The sequence below is a fragment of the Leopardus geoffroyi genome, chromosome X, assembly GCF_018350155.1.
Source record: "Leopardus geoffroyi isolate Oge1 chromosome X, O.geoffroyi_Oge1_pat1.0, whole genome shotgun sequence".
Lineage (NCBI taxonomy): Eukaryota > Metazoa > Chordata > Mammalia > Carnivora > Felidae > Leopardus > Leopardus geoffroyi.
Window position 1 is genome coordinate 101,584,211 of NC_059343.1, and position 19,517 is coordinate 101,603,727.

Consider the following 19,517-nt stretch of genomic DNA (forward strand, 5'->3'; position numbering starts at 1 on the left):
AATTCATTACTGTGCGTTACCCACACCAAGAGAAGTACACAAGTAAGCACATCAGCATTGAATACTGAGGAGCTGATACACAAGCCTGGGCTCAACAAGCTACGCACACCTCAGTGGAGGTCAGTCAGCATAGAGGGTTGATGTTCTCACACCCAAAAGAGATTAGAACACCCAGAAAGAAGGAAGAAGCAGTTGAATTCTTCAAAAAGGACTGAGCTTAATATCAGAAGTACTTAGGGCTCCTGGGTGGCTCAGTTGGTTAAGCGTCCGACTCTTGGTTTTGGCTCAGGTCATGATCTCGCGGTATCCTGGGTTCAAGCCCCGCGTCGGGCTCTGTGCTGACAGCATGGAACCTGCTTGGAATTCTCTGTCTCCCTGTCTCTCTCTACCCCTCTCCTACTTGTGCTGTCTCGGTCTCTCCCAAAATAAAGAAATGAACTTCAAAAAACAACCTCAGAAATCCCTAAGATATATTGTAGAACTAAGTTTACTGCAGAAAATTGAAATGCAAGTTGAAAAGCTAGGTGAATTTCAGTTGTCTGGAAATAAAGAACGTTGCTGTCTTGTACATTTGAGTTGTGATTTTGAAGTTTTCTGCTTCTATATTTCTTGAAACTTTCTGGAATTTTCCAAATGTACTGCATATTTGCACTTCTCCTTTCAAACCTAAACAAAACAAACATTAACATAAAGCTATCAACGTTTTCAAAGACGCAGATTACTTTATGTCAGTTTTTAAAGTTCTGGGCTGGTAGAAGTCTGAATTTACATCTAGAGGGTGTCCTGCTGTCAGCATGCAGAGTGCAAAAGTTAGAAGCTGATAGGGACTTGCTGAACATGTTTTATTTTTTTTCTTCAAATTTTTATTTAAATTCTAGTTAACATATAGAGTAATACTGGTTGCAGGAGTAGAATTTAGTGATTCAACACTTACATATAACCCCCAGTGCTCATCCCAACAAGTGCCCTCCTTAATGCCCATCCCCCATCTAGCCCACCCCCCACCTACTTCCCCTCCAGCAACCCTCAGTTTGTTCTCTACAGTTAAGAGTCTCTTATGGTTTGCCTCCCTCTCTTTTTTTCCCCCCTTCCCCTATGTTCATCTGTTTGTTTCTTAAGTCAGCACACATTAAAACCATTAGAAGTTGTTGAAATCCGTAAGTAAGTGTCTGGAGTCTTTTGTTCTAAGAGAAAGTGAAAAATTCTTCATTTCAAATAGGAAAAAGAGTGACATTTGATAAACAACTTGGTAAAGGTATAAACGAAGTGCTATGGGAGCAAATGCAGGGGAGTCATTAGTTCCTTTGAGAGGTTCATAAATCTCTTGCAAGTTGAATCTGCAAACCTAAACATATAAAGTGATGACAGTGAACACGGATAGTTCCTTTTCTTTGACAAATCCCCATAATAGGCATGTGAGCTAATGTTAAGGTAGAGGGGACATAATCGAGGATGCTTCTTGCTGGCTTGGAATATATGTGGTCTTACAAAGGATACATTTTCCCTGTTGTTAGAGTCAGTTCAGGGGTTGCAAATGCTTAGCACCCTGGCTGACCCGGCCCACAGACATGTTTATTCTAGCACACAATTTTCTTTAAAATAGATTTAAGGGGCGACTGGGTGGCTCAGTCAGTTAAGTGTCCGACTCTTTTTTTTTTTTTTTTTTTGAGTAAACATTTTTATTTTTTTATTTTATTTTTGAGAGAGAGAAACAGACAGAGTGTGAGCGGGGAAGGGGCAGGGAGAGGGGGAGACACAGAATACGAAGCAGGCTCTAGACTCTGAACTGTTGGCACTGAGCCTGATGGGGGCTCAAACTCAGGGATGATGAGATCATGACCTGAGCCAAAGTCGGATGCTTAACTGACTGACCCACCCAGGCACCCCATTGTCTGACTCTTGATTTTGGCTCAGGTCATGATCTCATGCTTTGTGAGATCAAGCCCCGTGTCAGACTCCACACTGACGGCTCAGAGCCTTCTTGGGATTCTCTCCCTCCCTCTGTCCCTGCCCCCCTCTCTCTCTCTTAAAATAAATAAATTAAAAAATAACAACAATAAATTTAAGAGTCCTTAGGTTTATCATACTCATTCCAGATCACCACTGGACTCATCAGTCCCTTTTGGAAAATCAACACCTCTCAATGATTAAGAATAGAGACACAAGTAGAGTACTTGAGTTGAAACTCAAGATCTGTCACTTACTAATCATGTGATCTTTGGAAAATTATTTAACCTCTTTGTGCCTTGTCTCATCTATAGAATGGGAATAGTAATAGTAGGGTTATAGTGAAAATTAGGGGAATTAATACTTATAAAGCATTTAGAATAATGCCCAACACACAGTAAGCACTGTGTAAAGATTTGTTAAATAAAATATTAGCTATTAGCTTACCTCTAGCCGAATTATGTTCCCTCCTTGGTCCCTGTAAGCATTTAAGCTTATGCCTCTGGCTTAATTTTATCCTCAAGAAAGCTCTCACCCTGGCCCTTCATGTAAGCAATTTGGGTGTCCCTCCCTACAGGGTGTGAAATGAGGGATCCCAAGAGTTCTTTTCCACATGTCTCCCATATATGTACTACATGACTGATTCATTACCATCATCATAAAAATCTTTTGAGCTCCTTAAACACTAGAGACACTAAGGGACACAAGATACAGTCTCTGTCTTCAGGAGATTACTGCCCAGTGAGAGAGACTGGGATTTTGTGTGAAAAATAAGGCAGTAGAAGATTGCATATGACAAATGCTAGATGACTAGAGAAAGCAGTGACCACGGTAGACCAGGTAGGTTCTATAGAGGGTATGGGGCTTGAGGTAGTTCTTTTTTTTTTTTTTTTTTTTTTTTTTTTAAATTTTTTTTTTTCAACGTTTATTTATTTTTGGGACAGAGAGAGACAGAGCATGAACGGGGGTGGGGCAGAGAGAGAGGGAGACACAGAATCTGAAACAGGCTCCAGGCTCCGAGCCATCAGCCCAGAGCCTGACGCGGGGCTCGAACTCACGGACCGCAAGATCGTGACCTGGCTGAAGTCGGACGCTTAACCGACTGCGCCACCCAGGCGCCCCAAGGTAGTTCTTGAAGGAAGAGTAGAACTTACATCTGGCTGGGGATTAGATAGAGGAAGTCATTCTGAACAAGATCTATGGAGGCAAGAACATATCTGGAAGCTTGAGAAATTACACACACATCTAGTATGAGTAAGGAGTAGGTTACGTGTTGGAAATTATAGGAGATGAAGCTAGGCCCATAGGTGAGGACTGGATTGTGAAGAGCACTGAATGCCAGATGAAGGACTCAAGGTTTTATCTTGAAAGCAATAGGAAGTCAATGAAGATTCCAGAGCTGGGGAGGTGGTAGGGAAATAATGATTTATACAAAGAAATATTTTATGAAGATTAATCTATTAACAAGGTGGAATATGGGCGGGGGCCAATGGATAGCAGGGAAGCTAAGACACCGGAAAGGTAGTTTGAAGACTGGCTGAGAGACTATTTTGATAAACAGCCTGAGATTAAGTTGACCTAGGTCTGGATCAAGGTGGGGCCATGAACCTAGAGAGAAAAGGCTGTAAACGAAAGACATTATTAAAGAAATGAAGCCTCTCAATTATTTTGCCCAAATAACTTCTATTCATCCATCAAAAGGAAGAGTTAGTGGGGCTCCTAGATGGCTCAGTCGGCTAAGAGTCTGACTTCGGCTCAGGTCATGATCTCACAGCTCGTGAGTTTGAGCCCCACATTGGGCTCTGTGTTGACAGCTCAGAGCCTGGAACCCACTTCAGATTCTGTGTCTCTCTCTCTCTCTCTCTCTCTCTCTCTCTTCCCCTCCCCTGCTCATACTCTTTCTCTCAAAAATAAAATAAAAACATTAAAAAGATTTTAATGAAGAGTTAGCTCTTCAAGAACTGTGTTTTCCCACAGCTTTGTGTGCATTTGTCCACACTATAGTACGCTAAAATGTTCTGTTAACACATGTATTTCTTCTTAACTTAAAACCTCCTCCAGGTTATGAGGTTTGTGTGATGTTGTTTGTTTCTCTAGAACCTAGCACAGTGCCTGACACATATTAAAGTTTCTAAAAGTGTAAAACTGAACTGAAGAATCAATAGGACTAGGTAGCTTTTGATGAATGGGGAAAGAAGTAACTTGAGGCTACTTGGTACTTAAAAGACCAAGACAATATGACAAAAAGAATTCTGGAAGAGGATCAGACCTGGGTGGGAGGATAGGGAAATTTCCAGGTGCGAGAGCTTTGAAAATCTCTCTCTCTCCCTCCTCCCCCCCCCATCCTCTTCTCTGTCCTTTTCCTCTCCCTCTTCTTCCCTCTCTCCTTCCTGCCCTGTCTCAATAGGAAGTTACTACTTAGGAGGAATAACAAAGCAATATATTTTAATAACTTTGTACACAGTTATTATAAAAAACGGTAAGGAATAGAGTCCCATTGGGGAATGGGACACAGGAGCAACCAGTTTGAGATTAGAATGTAGATAAAAACAGAGAATCTGGTGACCTGTATGAAATGGAGGGGTCAGGGAACCTGAGATGGGATACTTAAAAAGCAGCAGGGGGATCTAAATGAGTAAAGTATTTCCTAGCCAAGAAAACAATCAGGTTAATGTCACCATGACTATCAGCTTTAGGTTTGACCTACCATTGTCCCTGAAAAGATCAAGTTACATATCATTAAAGGAAACGGAGAAAGAGACATTTCAAATGTAATCACGCTAACTTGTAGACTAAGCCTTCTAGGGACCACAATTGTCCTTCCCACTCCATAGACCCAGGGACACTGCCTATCTCATGGACTATCTTCGAACAGTTAAAAAATGCATGAAACTATCTCTTATCTACTGGAGGCCGATGGGTTTCCAAGTTAAAAGATCTTAGGAAACTAGGCAGTTTCCCAGTGGCAAGGCATGGCCTTGTCACTGAAGTGCTCAAGAGGTATCTGCTCTCTTTTATCCTGAGAGATAACTGTGAAATGATATGGCTACAATCTAATTCTATGATAATATCTCTGATGGCCCAAATGAGTCATCACCATCAGTGAGGCATGGACTTTGCATAGGGTGGGGCATACACTGATGCTTACTAAATGTTTCTGGAGTTAACCAGAATTACTCGTGTCCTGGTGGTGACGAATTTGTCCATATCTAGCTACATGTGGCCAAGGAACCCCGCTGTGATATTTCTGGTCAAGGTTTAGGTACACACAGTGGCCAAAAAATGAAGTAAATAAACCTGACAAAATGAATGAGGCAGAGTGGAGAACTAGAAATTTCAAGGGTATTACAATAAGATATACCTGGATTTCAGCTCTGGCTTTACCACTTCCTAGCTGTGTGAACTTGGGCACATTTACTAACTTCGATGAGCTCCACTTCTGCATCTTCAAAATGAGATTGTAATAATACTTACCTCATAATAGTTGTTATAAGGATTATATTACATAGTCCATCATCATCAGTGTGGTACTTATATAAGAGCATCAGACCAGCAATATTGGCTTCATGAACTTAGGTACCCTAACCAAGTAAGCAAAGCATTGTTATCGTTCCAGCCAGATTGGTATGGTAGACAGAATAATGCTCCGTAAGGCTGTCCGTGTCCTAATATCTAGAACCGTTGAATATGTTACCTTACGTGGCACAGGGGATTTTTTTCAGACGTGACTAAGTTAAAGATCTTGAGATGGGGAGATTATACTACATTATTTAGGTGGGCTCAATGTAAATACAGGGGTCCTGGGGTGCCTGGATTGCTCAGTTGGTTTTAAGCATCTGACTCTTGATTTCAGCGCAGGTCATGATCTTGCAGTTTCGTGAGACAGAGCCCTGGGTTGGGCTCTTATGCTGACAGTGATGAGCCTGCTTGGGATTCTCTCTCTCCCTCTCTCTCTGCCCCTCCCCTGCTTGTATGCTTTCTCGCTCTCCCTCTCTCTCTCTCTCTCTCTCTCAAAATAAATAAATAGACATTTAAATACAGGAGTCCTTTTAAGAGGGATGCATGAGGGTCAAAGGCAGACAAAGGAGAAATAATAATGGAAGCTGAGGTCGAAGGTAGGGAAGGGGGCATAAGCCAAGGAGTGCAGCTTCTAGAAGCTGGAAAAAGCAAGGAAATGGATTCTCCCCTAGAGCCTGCCAAAGGAACGCAGCCCTACAGACACCTTGATTTTAAGACTTCTTACTCCAGAATGTAACAGAATACATTTGTGTTGTTTGAAGCCACTAAGTTTGTGGTGATTTGTTACAGCAACCACAAGAAACTAATATATCTGAATTTGGTGAAGACAATGAAGTGTCCTATCATCATCCTCCAAAAAGTCAGCTTTAGGGCGGGTATCACCAAGTATCTCCATAGTTTGGCGCCATAGCGGCTGTTGCCCATAAAAAAGCAAAAACAAAAACAAAGCCGGAAGTCCTCTTCCAGATAACATAGTGCCACTCTGGAATACAAGCCCTTGACTGTTGTCACTCATAACATCTCTTAGAACGTTGTCTGATGGCTATATGGGCCCAAAAGAGAAGTTTGTATTGATATTTTTGACCTTCCTCGTGGACGATTTTCATTCTGGGGCTGCAAAAATAGCAAAAAAAGGTGGTCATCGGGTTTCTTTACCCTCTAAGGAAAAGTGGCCTGCTTTACCCACGTGTGTCTAAGAGGTGGCACCAACTGAGTGACTGGCTGGCACTGTTCTTATGGACAGTGTGAGCCTCCTGGTTCTTGCTCATCGGAATCCAATCGCATTTAATGCTGAGGCGATATGGGCACCACCTCAACTCTGCAAGGATGCCGTTCGTACAGCTTTGGTGTAAGACAGATATGCAAGGTATCTGAGCTTCGCGGAAACGTGCCTGGCTGAGTTGCTTGCCACAGGTCGTGTGCATAATTTCAGAAGAAAATGAGACCCTGTGGAATGATCACTTTCACTAGATTAGGAATGTGCTACTTTCAATTTTACAAAAGCCACTGAAGCATTTTGCTCCATACGGAACCCACACTGACTTGTTTTTGAAAAAGACTACCTCACCACGTAATGCATTTTAACTGTGAAAAGCATGGTGAGGCGTTCTCTTCCTTCTTTCATTATGTTGCATTTTTTAAAATGTAGCATCCAATGTAAAAGTCGCTACGGACACGATGTTTACATTCTCCTGCCAGTGTCAATACATTAAGCTTTATCTTTTAAAAAGGCCAGCTTCTGTCTGTTGGAAATAACATTTTTTTCAAGTTAACTTTTTTTTTTTATTATTTGAGTACAGTGGACACGCAATGTCACATTAGTTTCAGGTGCACAACATAGTGTTTCAACATCCTTATACATTATGCTGTGGTCACTTCAAGTGTCGCTACCATCTGTCGCCATACAAGATCACCAGCTATATTCCCTATGCTTGCCTTTTATTTATGTGACTTAGTCATTCCATAACCAGAGGCCTGTGTCCTCCTCTCCCCTTCACCCATTTTGCCCATTCCCCTCTTCCCTCAAACCATCAGTTTGTTCTCTGTATTTATAAGTCTGATTCTGTTTATTTGCTTTGTTTTTTTAGAGTCCACACGGGAGTAAAATCAGATGATATTTGTCTTTCTCATTCTGACCTATTTCACTTAGCATAATACCCTCTTATGGCAAGATCTCACCTTTTTTATGGAAATAAAATCTTAACCATGAAGTTATTGGGGAAACATAGCAGATATAACCTGAGAAGACCAAACTTTGTATTTTCCATACACTTTGTATATGGACAAATTCCAGAAGTCTAAGAGTCAGAAGCACATAACTTTGAGCCAACTAATAGAATCCCCACACGAACTCCTCCCTTTGAGGTAAATGACCAAAATTAGAAGTCAAGTTCATATGCTGGAGCTCAGTACAGTGCCCGGCATTCATTCTCGGGATGATAACCCTGAGATCTTCAATGATGATCACTATATTTTTCTTAAGGCAGGAAAGTGGACTCAGTTCTAACAAGAGTTGGGAATAGCAGGGAGTTCTACGTCATCTTAAATCCAATTATGTCAGAATCAGTGTGAAATAGTGGTTTCCAAAGAACATGGGATATAGAGTGAGAGAGCCTATATTTAAATCTCAGCTCTGTCACGTGCATTTGGGCACTTCTCTAAGCCTTTATGTTTAAAATGGAGATAATGGGGCGCCTGGGTGGCACAGTCGGTTAAGCGTCCGACTTCAGCCAGGTCACGATCTCACGGTCCGTGAGTTCGAGCCCCGCGTCAGGCTCTGGGCTGATGGCTCATGATGGCTCAGAGCCTGGAGCCTGTTTCCGATTCTGTGTCTCCCTCTCTGTCTCTCTGACCCTCCCCCGTTCATGCTCTGTCTCTCTCTGTCCCAAAAATAAATAAACGTTCAAAAAAAAAATTAAAAAAAAAATAAAATGGAGATAATAATACGAGCCTACCAGGGTTCCGAGAATGAAATGAGACAATGCACATAAATCAATTACCATAAGGCCCAATACATAGCTCTCAGTAAAACTAGTAGTTGTTGTTGTTATTATTGGTTTTGGTGCTGTTATGCTGATTTCCCCCAAATTCAGTTAACTAAGAATTTACTATATCCCGGCCACCCATACTTAATGGGCTTTCCACTGTAAACACAAAAGAAAACAGGTCACAGAAAACAAAATATGACTTTGGTTCTCTTCCTGAGCCATATCTCCTCCATGGTGTCTTCTTCCCCTCTTCAGTTCTAAACATTATTACAATCTCTCTCCCTCTCCCTCTCCCTCTCCCTCCCTCTCCCTCTCCCTCTCTCTCTCTCTCTCTCTCACACACACACACACACACACACACACACACACACACACATTAGGCCAGAGTTGGCATGACCTGAGATAATTTGTTGAGAAAGATCCTGAAATTGCATTGGGAATCAACATTTAAAAGTAGCATGATTGATTAGTAATGCCTATTAAGGGCTTAGATTAGTAAGTGATAGCATGCATTCTATATATTTGGCATCCATGCTCTTCACTGGCAAGAAAGGATAGATCATTAACACATCAGTATGACTTTTACTCTATTTTCTTCCCTTTTTTTTTAATTTTTGGAGTACACACATGCCTTTTATGTTTTAGTATTTATTGTGGAATAAAAGTCTTAGCTTCCTATGAAGTAAATTTCCAGCATTGGGAAGCAAGGAATGGAGATACTTGGTTGGGAGGACAGCACTGACTTTATGAAATTGTGTCATATGAGGGGCGCCTGGGTGGTGCAGTCGGGTAAGCTCTTGATCTCAGCTCAGTTCATGATCTCATGGTTCATGAGCTCGAGCCCCACATCACCTCTGCATGGACAGAGCAGAGCCTGCTTGGTATTCTGTCTCCCTCTCTCTGCCCCTCACCCACTTGTGGTCTCTCTCTCTCAAAATAAATAAATAAATGAACTTTAAAAAATTGTGTCATATGATACAACAACCTCCTTCACTCTTGCTTAAGTTGCTCCTTCATTTTTGTGATTCTACAAATGTATTTGCCTTAGACAAATGTAAGATTTCCCTTAGTAAACTTGTGTTAATAAAAGCTCTGCTAACAACCTATCAAAGAGATAACATTGTGTATTTAAACAATGGAATACTAATCAGCAATTTAAAGTAAAGGAATTACTGATACATGCAACAATAGGGATACATTTCAAAGATACTTTGCTGAGAAAAAAAAAAAAGGCCAGACACAAAAGAATACATACTATATGATTCTAAAGCACACAAAACTCTGTGCAGCTGTTCTCTAACTTGGTTGTACAACAGAATCACCTGGAGAGCTTGTTAAAACATAGTTTTCTAGGCCCCACTCTCAGGGTTTCGAATTCAGTTAGGCTGGGGTGGGGCCCGAGAATTTGCATCTCTAACAAGTTCCCCTGTGATGCTGATGCTATCGGTCCCAGGTCCACACTTTGAAAACCACTGATATAAGGCGATAGAAATCAGAACAGAGGCTACCTTGGGGTAGTGGTGGTGTGTGGCGGGGGGGGGGGGGGGGGGTGTTGGCGTCGACTGGAAAGGGGCACAAAAGAACTTCCTGGGAGGATGCAAATGTTCTACATCATGACCTGGTGGTGATCATGTAGGTATATACTATGTAAAATATTATTCAGTTGTATCTTTCAGATTTATGTCATTTACTGCATGTAAACTACACCTTTAAGTAGAGGGAAGAGTGTGAGCTTTAGAATCAAACAGATGAAGTTGAAATTCCCAGCCCTGCCATCTATCAATTCTGTGACATTTGACAACTTATTTCACTTGCCCAAGACTTACTATTTTCATATATAAAACAAGGTTCACAATAGAACTACCTCAAAAACATTGTAAGAATTCAGTAAGATACTCATTGTAAGGTGCTGAGGCCAGTGCTTGGCATAGAGTAAGCACTGTAAATGCTTTTATTTTCAAACATGAGTCTAAATGATAGGAATCAAGTAGTTCCTCCCTTCTGTCTCTGTCTGTCTGTCTCTCTCTTTCACACACACACACATTCGTATCCCTCTTCTCCACTTGCCCTGGTGTCCTTTATCTTAGAATGCCCTTATTTTTTAACAACGCTTTGACTAGTGGAGTTTCTACCGAAACAAAACTATTTATTTCACTGTGATAACGCCAGTACGTGCTGGCCTGGAACCACCTGCCTCCCTGCTCAGCAAATGAGCAGCTGTATCAATTGAGACAGGTGCACCTTAGTGCTCACCATGGGCACAGAGTGTTCCCTGAATGTTACTGAGAGTCCCTGGACTAGGTAAACCACCCATGAAATCCAATTCAACTTGGGGAAATAGATTATAAATATGACTCAATGAAGACATGTCTCCGAGGAGCAAATCCTGGCAGTCAGTAACTCCAAGGACACAGACTGAAGGCAAACACGTCCAAGCCACAGATTCCAGCTCTATGTCCCTGTTTGCAGTGCTGCTACAGCTGACAGCCTCCATATTTCCTGCTTTTAGGCTCTTTAAATACTGCGAGTTCTCAAAATCCACTCTAATGGGGACATTCACTTGATAAACCCATCACTGCCCCTGTCTCATCTCATGATATCAAGTTCCCCTCAGCATTTCATTCGATTCCAGAAAAAGAGGCCGAGCCCTTTCTCTGCGTTGAGCGTGGTCCTGCCTGATACAAGTACAGACCCAAAGCATACCTGATCCCTATCCTTGAGCGTTCTATGAATGGGGCAAGAAAGCCCTGTACACAGTGACAGAGAAAGCAAGGTGTATTAAGGTAACACAGAAGAGAAGTAGCTAAATCTATATTGGAAGGCAGGGAGTGTGGGAGAGAGCGAAGAAATGTTTCCTGGGAGGAATCGCCTTTTAAAACCTTTAGAATCAGAGGAATAGGCCAAAGGTAGGAGCCCCTTTCAGCATAAAAGAAAAAGAAGAGGCAGGGTATTGTTTGGATGTTTGGATAGGGATGGGAAAGGGAGTTTGAGCACCAGACTTTTGAGTGCAGGCTGGTCTGAAATAATCCGGGAGGCGATTAAGAAATAATGGGTCTGGATGGGCCTAGAAGGCATGGATCTCACCACTCTGTTTAATGCTTGAGCTTCTCAAGAGCAGAGCTAGATCAAGACTCTTCTCTGCACACCTTTTTGTGTGCTTCTACTCTGCATGCCCAGCCCCCAAATTATCCCTCAAATTAACTGATTGCTCCTATTGAAATGCCAATGACTTTGAAAACAGCCCCATGACAAATGGTTCCGAAAACTAGAGACATCTATGAGTCCTGCTCTGCTCTTCCCCGCCCATCTTCACCCAACGTACGGAAAAGAAAATAAATAAATAACCATTTACAAATTGAGGAGCTGAAGAGCCAAGAAGAGGTGCAATAAAATATGTTGCTTTTGAAGATTGATTTTGTGCTTATTTGTGGGGAAAAAAAGCAGCTTCGCTTTTATTATGAAGCCCTGCAATTGATTAGACAGAGTGAGGACTCATCATTTTTTCCCGGTGTTTTTATTAAAATGAGTAAGGCATTTTGTTTTTCACAAGATTATTATGTAATTGCACAGCACATTTTTTTCCACCCCTCTGTTTTAGAAGATTTTTCCTGCAGGCAGGCCTGTTATGTAACCCTAACCCTGGCCCTATATAATTGATCATGTCACAGACGTACTAACTCACCATCCTCCAAGCAAGCACGTGAAATGTCATCCCTGAAAACTGGGGCCGTTCTCAAGATTCTCTTTGGAGGCCCATCATTCATCCTCTGGCCATAATAATGATGCCCTTTGAAAAGTCGTGTCTGGGCAGATCAGACATTTTTCCCTCTCCACCCATATTCAGGGAGGAAAAAGGCTGACCAAATTCCACCAATACTTTATATATATGGAGGGTAAGTGATAATTGATGGAGAAAAACACGAACAAAAGCATCAGGAAGTGAAACTGTCAAACATGTACGTGAGTGTGTGTGTCTGTGTCTGTGTATGTGTGTAAAGAGAGAGAGAATGGAAGGGAGAAAGCAAACCGTATATGAAAGCCCCTAAATCCTTTACCTAAATCATAAGGCAGAGGAAGTCCTTTAGCCAGGTAATGTATTTTACTTCCAAGGAAAGTGAATCCTGCCATATATGCAGTATTTTGGCCACCAAAATAGCAGTGTGACCTTGATCAAGTTAATTCCGTTTTCTGAGCTTCAGTTTCTTCATCCATAAAAAGAGTAAAGATTGAGCACCAAAAGGCCCTTCCAGCAGTGATTTCATATGACCTCAGATTGGAGTTACTCCGTGTTAGTGACACATGAGGCCGGGGCCCAGAGCTGCGTTCGTTACCACAGCTGGCTTCAGCGCTGCTGCAGTGCCCAAGCCTGACTCAGAACAACGTACGTGCAGAGGTCTGGGCGGGTTTGTAGGCTTTGTTTTATTCTTTAGCCATAAGCTGTTAAGATATCCCTACCAGATGCCCCACTAAGCATATTCCTGGCCACAGAAGAGTCGGGGGAGAAGGGGGCTGTGGGTCCAACTGTAAGCATTGGTCTCTGCGTCCTTGAGCCTACAACGAGCCCTCTTTCTCCCAGATGCTTTCTGTAGCACTCATTCTCTGTAGCACTCTTCTATACTGCATGTTTCCATGCGCATTCCTGAATGTGGGGTGGGGGGACAGGAAGAGAGACAGAGAGAGAGAAAGAGAGTATGCATCTCCCCAGTCAGTCTCTAAACTCTTCAAGAGCAAGGATCTCTGGCTGCAAATCCCAGCCTCATCACTTATAAGAGGTGTGAAATTTAACAAGTATTCCAACCTCTCTGGGCCTCAGTTTTCTGATCTGTAGAATGGGGATGCTAATGATTTTTGACTTTGCTACGGACTGAATGTTTATGTCCGCCCTGAAATTCAGATGTTAAAATCTTAATCCCTAATGTGGTATTTGGAGGTAGGGCCTTTGGGAAGCGATTAGGTCATGAGAGTGAAACCCTCAGGACTGGGGCTGGTGTCCTTTAAAAGAGACCCCAGAGAGCTTCCTCACCCCTTTCATCATGTGAGGACATAGCGAGAAAACAGCAGTCTGTGAACCAGGAAGTGGGCCCTCACTAGACACCAAATCTGCTGGTGCCTCTTGGACTTCTTAGCCTCCAGAACAGTGAGAAATAAATTTCTGTTTTTTATAAGCCACCCAGTATATGACATTTTTGTTACAGCAGCCTGAACAGACTAAGACAACCTCATGAGGATCTTGTGAAGATTATATGAGTTAATATATGCAAGGCGCTTGGAACATCGCTTGGCACATTAGGAAACAATAAATGTTTGTTATTATCATGATTATGATTATCTGAAAACTGAGAAAATGCAGAGCAAGCAGGGGCCAGAAGTGACTAGGCCCATCTATCCTATACATGTGTTTCATTATTTACTTAAGGATTGGAACAGCAGAACATGTTCATCTAAAGAATTTCGAATAATGCAGACATCTACAAAGTAAATAGGGAAAGTGACTCTTCAAGATTCCCCACACCCTGCCTGGGGTGCCTGGGTAACTCAGCTGATTGGCCATCAGACTCTTGATATCGGCTCAGGTCATGATCTCACAGTTCATGGGCTCCAGCCTTGCATCGGGCTCTGTGCTGACAGCACACAGCCTGCTTGGAATTCTCTCTCTCCCTCTCTCTCACCCTTCCCCTCCTTCCTCATGTGCACACATAGGTGCGCGCACACGCGCGTGCACACACACACACACACGCACACAATGGTGTACTCTTTCTTTCTCAAAACAAACACTTGAGAAAAGGATCCCCCCCATCAACAGCACTCTCATCCCCATTCCCCAGGGGTAACTCTTATCCTTCCAGACTTTTTTCTATGCAAATACAAGTATATACCATTTCCTGAAATTCTTACAAAATAAATTTGATATCGTGCTACAAACACTGTGCTGAAACTTGCTTTTAAATCCCAGCAATGAAGCATAAGAATACTCCCATGTCTCTGCATCTAGTACATCTCATTTTTAAATGGCTGCCTAATATTTCATTACGTGAATGTGCCCTAATGTTTAACCACTCCAACTAATGAGCAGTCAGGCTATTGCAACGAAATCTACAATAATCATCCTTTGTATGTATCTCCAAATGCACATGGGGGTAGTTCTCTGGGATGTATACATAGATGTGGAACTGCTGGGCTGATGTAAAGGCCCGTTTTAATATTTTAGAGAGGCTACCAAACCGTCTTCCAGAGGGCTGTGCCTATTTTCCTTCCCACCAGCAACGTATGTGAGTGCATTTTCCCTGCATCCTCTCCACACTAAAGACTGTTTATTTTTGTCCGTTTGAATAGCTACAATGATATGGTGGTGTTTGAATGGGAATTTTTCCCTGATTGCTAGTGACAACCCACATTGAAAATCTTGCCCAAGTAAGCACTTCCTTTCTTGGTACACAGGGATGGCTCTGGTACAGTAGGCATGTGCTGGAGGGCCTCTTGCTATATTTGCTAGTGACCAGAATGTCAGTGCCAACTGGATTAGGTGTCCCATGCTGCCATCGTCTTTCGGTGACTATCTCTTTCTTCCAGTCCCCGCAGTCAGCTTGCTCCCCGAGACAGCGTAGCATAAACCATATTTAGAGATTGTATTATCTTTGTCTCCACACTTACATCATGCTTTCAGTGCTGCTTCATCTTCATGAGGACTGATTTGCATGAGCCGTGGCTCCCGTCCCTCTACATTTCGGTCTTCCTTTTCTACCTCGGCGTAGCTCTTCCACTGAGGGGAAGGAATGGAGCTAGCACTTTCCAGCATCTGCTATATGCCAGGAACTGTACGAGGTACTCACATATGGAATCATACTGAAGCCTCAAGCGACCTCTATGAGGCAGGCAAGTAGTGTCCTTCTCCCCATTTTACAGATGACAAAACTGAAAGTAAGTCATGGAGAGGTTAAGTAACTCGCCCGGGACTGTTTCCGAAGCTCATGCTCTTTCCCCTGCACCACGGTGTCTTTCCATTTTCTGGAGGCACTCAGATTTTTGCATGGCCAGAGTGCTTCTTGGAGAACACCTGGATGGAACTTTTGTAAACTGAATTCATCAACCGATTAGTTCCCAGTGTGAGCCAAGTGCCATTCTGTGTTTCGCAAGTTAGAAAGACACTCAGAAGTGTGCTGTCTTTCCACTACAAGGTTTTAGGTGTGTTCAGTGAACTTTTTCGGGACTTTGTTCAGGCTGCTGAGCAGTCGGTTGTGGCCCTTTGTCTCACTGCTTACGGTGCAAGCATCAGCGAGCTGGGGGCACAAATAATCAATGCTAAAGAAACACCACCAGTTAGCTGCTCAGCAATTCTGTCCCTGTCGAGATGGAGGTACTCAGAGTCGGGCCATGGAGCAAAGGGAGGTAAAAGGGAAGTAATGCCAGTCTTTGGCCCTCTTGCCTGCCTCTGCCTCTGCCTCTGGACACGGAGGTGCCATCACCCCAGTCACCCAAAGCCCACGTGTTTACCTCGCCTCCCACCTCTGCCATCTCACCACTGGCCAAAACACACATCTAAAAGGTCTCTCAGGGCGTTGTCGGTTAAGCATCCGACTCTTGATCTCAGCTCGGGTCATGATCTCGCAGTTTGTGGGATCAAGCCCCATGTGGTGCTCCGTGCTGACAGTGCAGGGCCTGCTTGGGGTTCTCTCTCTCTCTCCCTCTGCCCCTCCCCTGCTCTGTTTCGCTCACTCTCTCTCAAAATAAATAAATAAACATAAATAAATAACTAACTCTCTCACTCTCCTAGCTCACATTTCACATCTAACCCTTGAATAACATTAAGTAACCCCCAACTTCCTCAGACCTCACGTTAGTGAATAAACTACAGTTAAGGAACTGATTGTCATCGAATGCCTCTCCCAAATAGTACTGACATTTTAACGATAAGCCTCCAAAGATACCATGTCTTAGCCCAAGGATGGAGAATTTTCTAAGCTACCTGAGCTTCCCCTCTGTGACTGAGAACAGACACAAACCAAGAGACACGGAGCAGAGGAAGTACAAGTTTATCTACTCTGCTCCTGTTCCATGGTGCACACGTGGTTGGCTGCTCTGCCCCAGTAACAGTGCCAGAGAATACAGATCCCTGACCCTGACAGTCACATTCATTTGTAAGACACATTACCATTCATGTCTTTCTGAAGCAAAGGTAGCCGACTCCTCTAGTATGGCACCCTTGGGTATTATTTAGGTCTTTCAATGGTCAGATGCCAAATTCCTCTCTGAATCTTACATTCTGGACCTATTAAGATTGTCTCTTTGAGCCTGGACGGTCCAGTAGCATTGATCTTTGCTGGAGAAAAGTTACATTAAAGCGAAAGGCATAGAAAGTAAGGAGTCACATTGGCCTTGGTGATTTGTCTCTCCGGAGAATTACCTATGTTTATCACACTATTTACGAATCCACCTTGGAAGTCCAACATAGAAAGGAAGGCTAATGGTTGACTTGACTATTTTAGCAATCCTCGAATCATAGCACCTAGGTAAATTATCTACTTTACCCAACGATGTGGCTAGCCCTGGTTGAATTAACCTAACAAAAAAAGAGGCAGCATAAAATAGTGGCTGGGAATATAGTTTCCAAAGACAGGCACACTTAGATTCAAATCCTGGCTCAGCCAGTTGCTAACTATATAACCCTGAGTAGGCTTTGTGGTCTTTCTGAGGTCAGTCGTCTCACTTGTAAATGGGGATAATAATAATAGTGTTCACGTCAGAAGGTGGCTTGTGAGGATTAAATTAAACAAGTGCATTTAAAGTGCCTGAGAGATGTGGAGAAACGGGAACCCTCCTGCACTGTTGGTGGGAATGCAAACTGGTGCAGCTGCTCTGGAAAACAGTATGGAGGTTCCTCAAAAAATTAAAAATAGAGCTACCCTATGACCCCAGCAATAGCACTACTAAAAATTTATCCAAAGGATACAGGAGTGCCGATGCATAGGGCCACATATACCCTGATGTTTATAACAGCGCTTTCAACAACAGCGAAATTATGGAGAGGGCCTAAATGCCCACCAACTGATGAATAGATAAAGATATGGTTTATATATACAATGGAATACTACTCGGCAATGAGAAAGAATGAAATCCTGCCATTTGCAGCAATGTGGATGGAACTGGAAGGTATTATGCTAAGTGAAATAAGTCAGTCAGAAAAGGGCAGATATCATATGTTTTCACTCATATGTGGAACTTGAGAAACTTAACAGAAGACCTGCGGGAAGGGATGGGGAAAAAACAGTTACAGAGAGGGAAGGAGGCAAAACATAAAAGCCTCTTAAATACAGAGAACAAACTGAGGGTTGATGGGGGGCGACGGAGGGGAGAAAATGGGAGATAGGCATCGAGGAAGGCACTTGGTGGGATGAGCACTGGGTGTTGTATGTAAGCGATGAATCACGGGAGCCTACCCCCAAAACCAAGAGCACCCTGTACACACTGTATGTTAGCCAACTTGACAAGTAATTATATTTTAAAAAACCAAAGTGCCTGAAATGGAGTAAGCACTCACTGATCGCCGGCTATTGATAATGCTGATACCACTTATAACAAGATATTTCCCTATACACTACCTTCTCTGGGCTGGGGATCCAAGGTAGGATAAGCCACAGACCCGCTCTGGAGCAGTTAATCATCTATATGCTCTCACCTCAGATTGCTAAAACCATCTGAAACTTGCTGCTGTGAAGACCTGTTAAATGTAAGTCCTCGTCTATAGATGGTTTCGTTGTGTTCTACTGGCCCGTCCCACCATCACAAATTGGCCTCATGCCTTCAGATCATAAATGGCGGAGCCAGATGGGAGAGAGAAGCCTCTTGCCGAGAGTCACCTTTAATAGAACTGCTACTGTCTTTGACCTTTACCTAGTATTTGCTAAAGAGAATCCTCAGAAAACAAAAAGCTGCTCAAAAGCCTCTCCAGTTTCCTAAGTTGAGGAAGATGCTACTCTACTCAGGCTGAGCACTACGATGCTGCCCAGTGGTCATTAACTATTTCCCCCAGTTGACACGAGAGCTGCTCTTGTGGCAGGAGGTATAGTCTAGGCACAGTCACCTTTGGACACAAGCCTCCTTCTTCTTTCGGGAATGAAACTACAAAACAGAAGAGATGAAAGAACTCTTATAGGCTGAGCACGAGGATATTAAACTAGAACTTCCTCATTCTGACAAATGAGGAAACAGAGGCCCAAAGAGAAAAGTTGACTTCACCCAGTGAATCACTGGCAAAATCAGGTCTAGAACTCTGATCTCCTGGTTCCTAGTGAAGTTCTTGAGGAGTCCAGCTCCAGACTAAAATCCCACGTTGATCTTTCCAGCCTGGCCACAGGCAATTACAAGGTTTTCCTTGGCAGGCCTCATGAGTCAAAACTGCTCTCCCCACACTAGATTTGGTACACAGCCATTACATTGCAATTTTTTGGAGGGAGTTGCAGTCACGGACTCAGACTGCCCACACTCCGGGCTGGCCATGCTCATTTGTATCTCTGCATTCACGGCCCAAGCACCCAAATTTGGAGGCCTCCTTATCAGGAGCTTCAGCTGAGGCATCTTTCCCAAATTTCCAGCGTGATCTCCTTGTAAGGGGGCCTCAGCTGAAGTGCTCTTGTCTGCTTTGTCTCAGTACCTTTCCACTACTGGCCCTTGTCCCTCCTCTTATCTCCAGGCCATAGGTCCATGAAAAGGAAGGAGCCTTTTGTTAGGCTCTCCTCAGTAGCAGGATGACTACCCCCATGGGCACTGCGTCCATCTGACCTTTGCCCGGTGCCATTCCATGGGGGAAAATGGAACACTAGAGAGTTGGCCACAATTTTGCTTCTTGCTTGCAGTATCACAGTAAGTAAATAAAGGCTTGATTATGGCTTTCAGTTTGTTTCATTGTCCTAATTGACCATCCTGACATCTGACAGCTAGAGTCCTCTTTCTAATGCACTGCCCTGTTCTCCTGCCTGAGAGTGCCAGGGGTTATTTTGAAGGAAGCCTATTGTGTTGTACTTAAAAAATCACAACATGCAGCATAGAGTCTGGGATACCTGTAAGTTG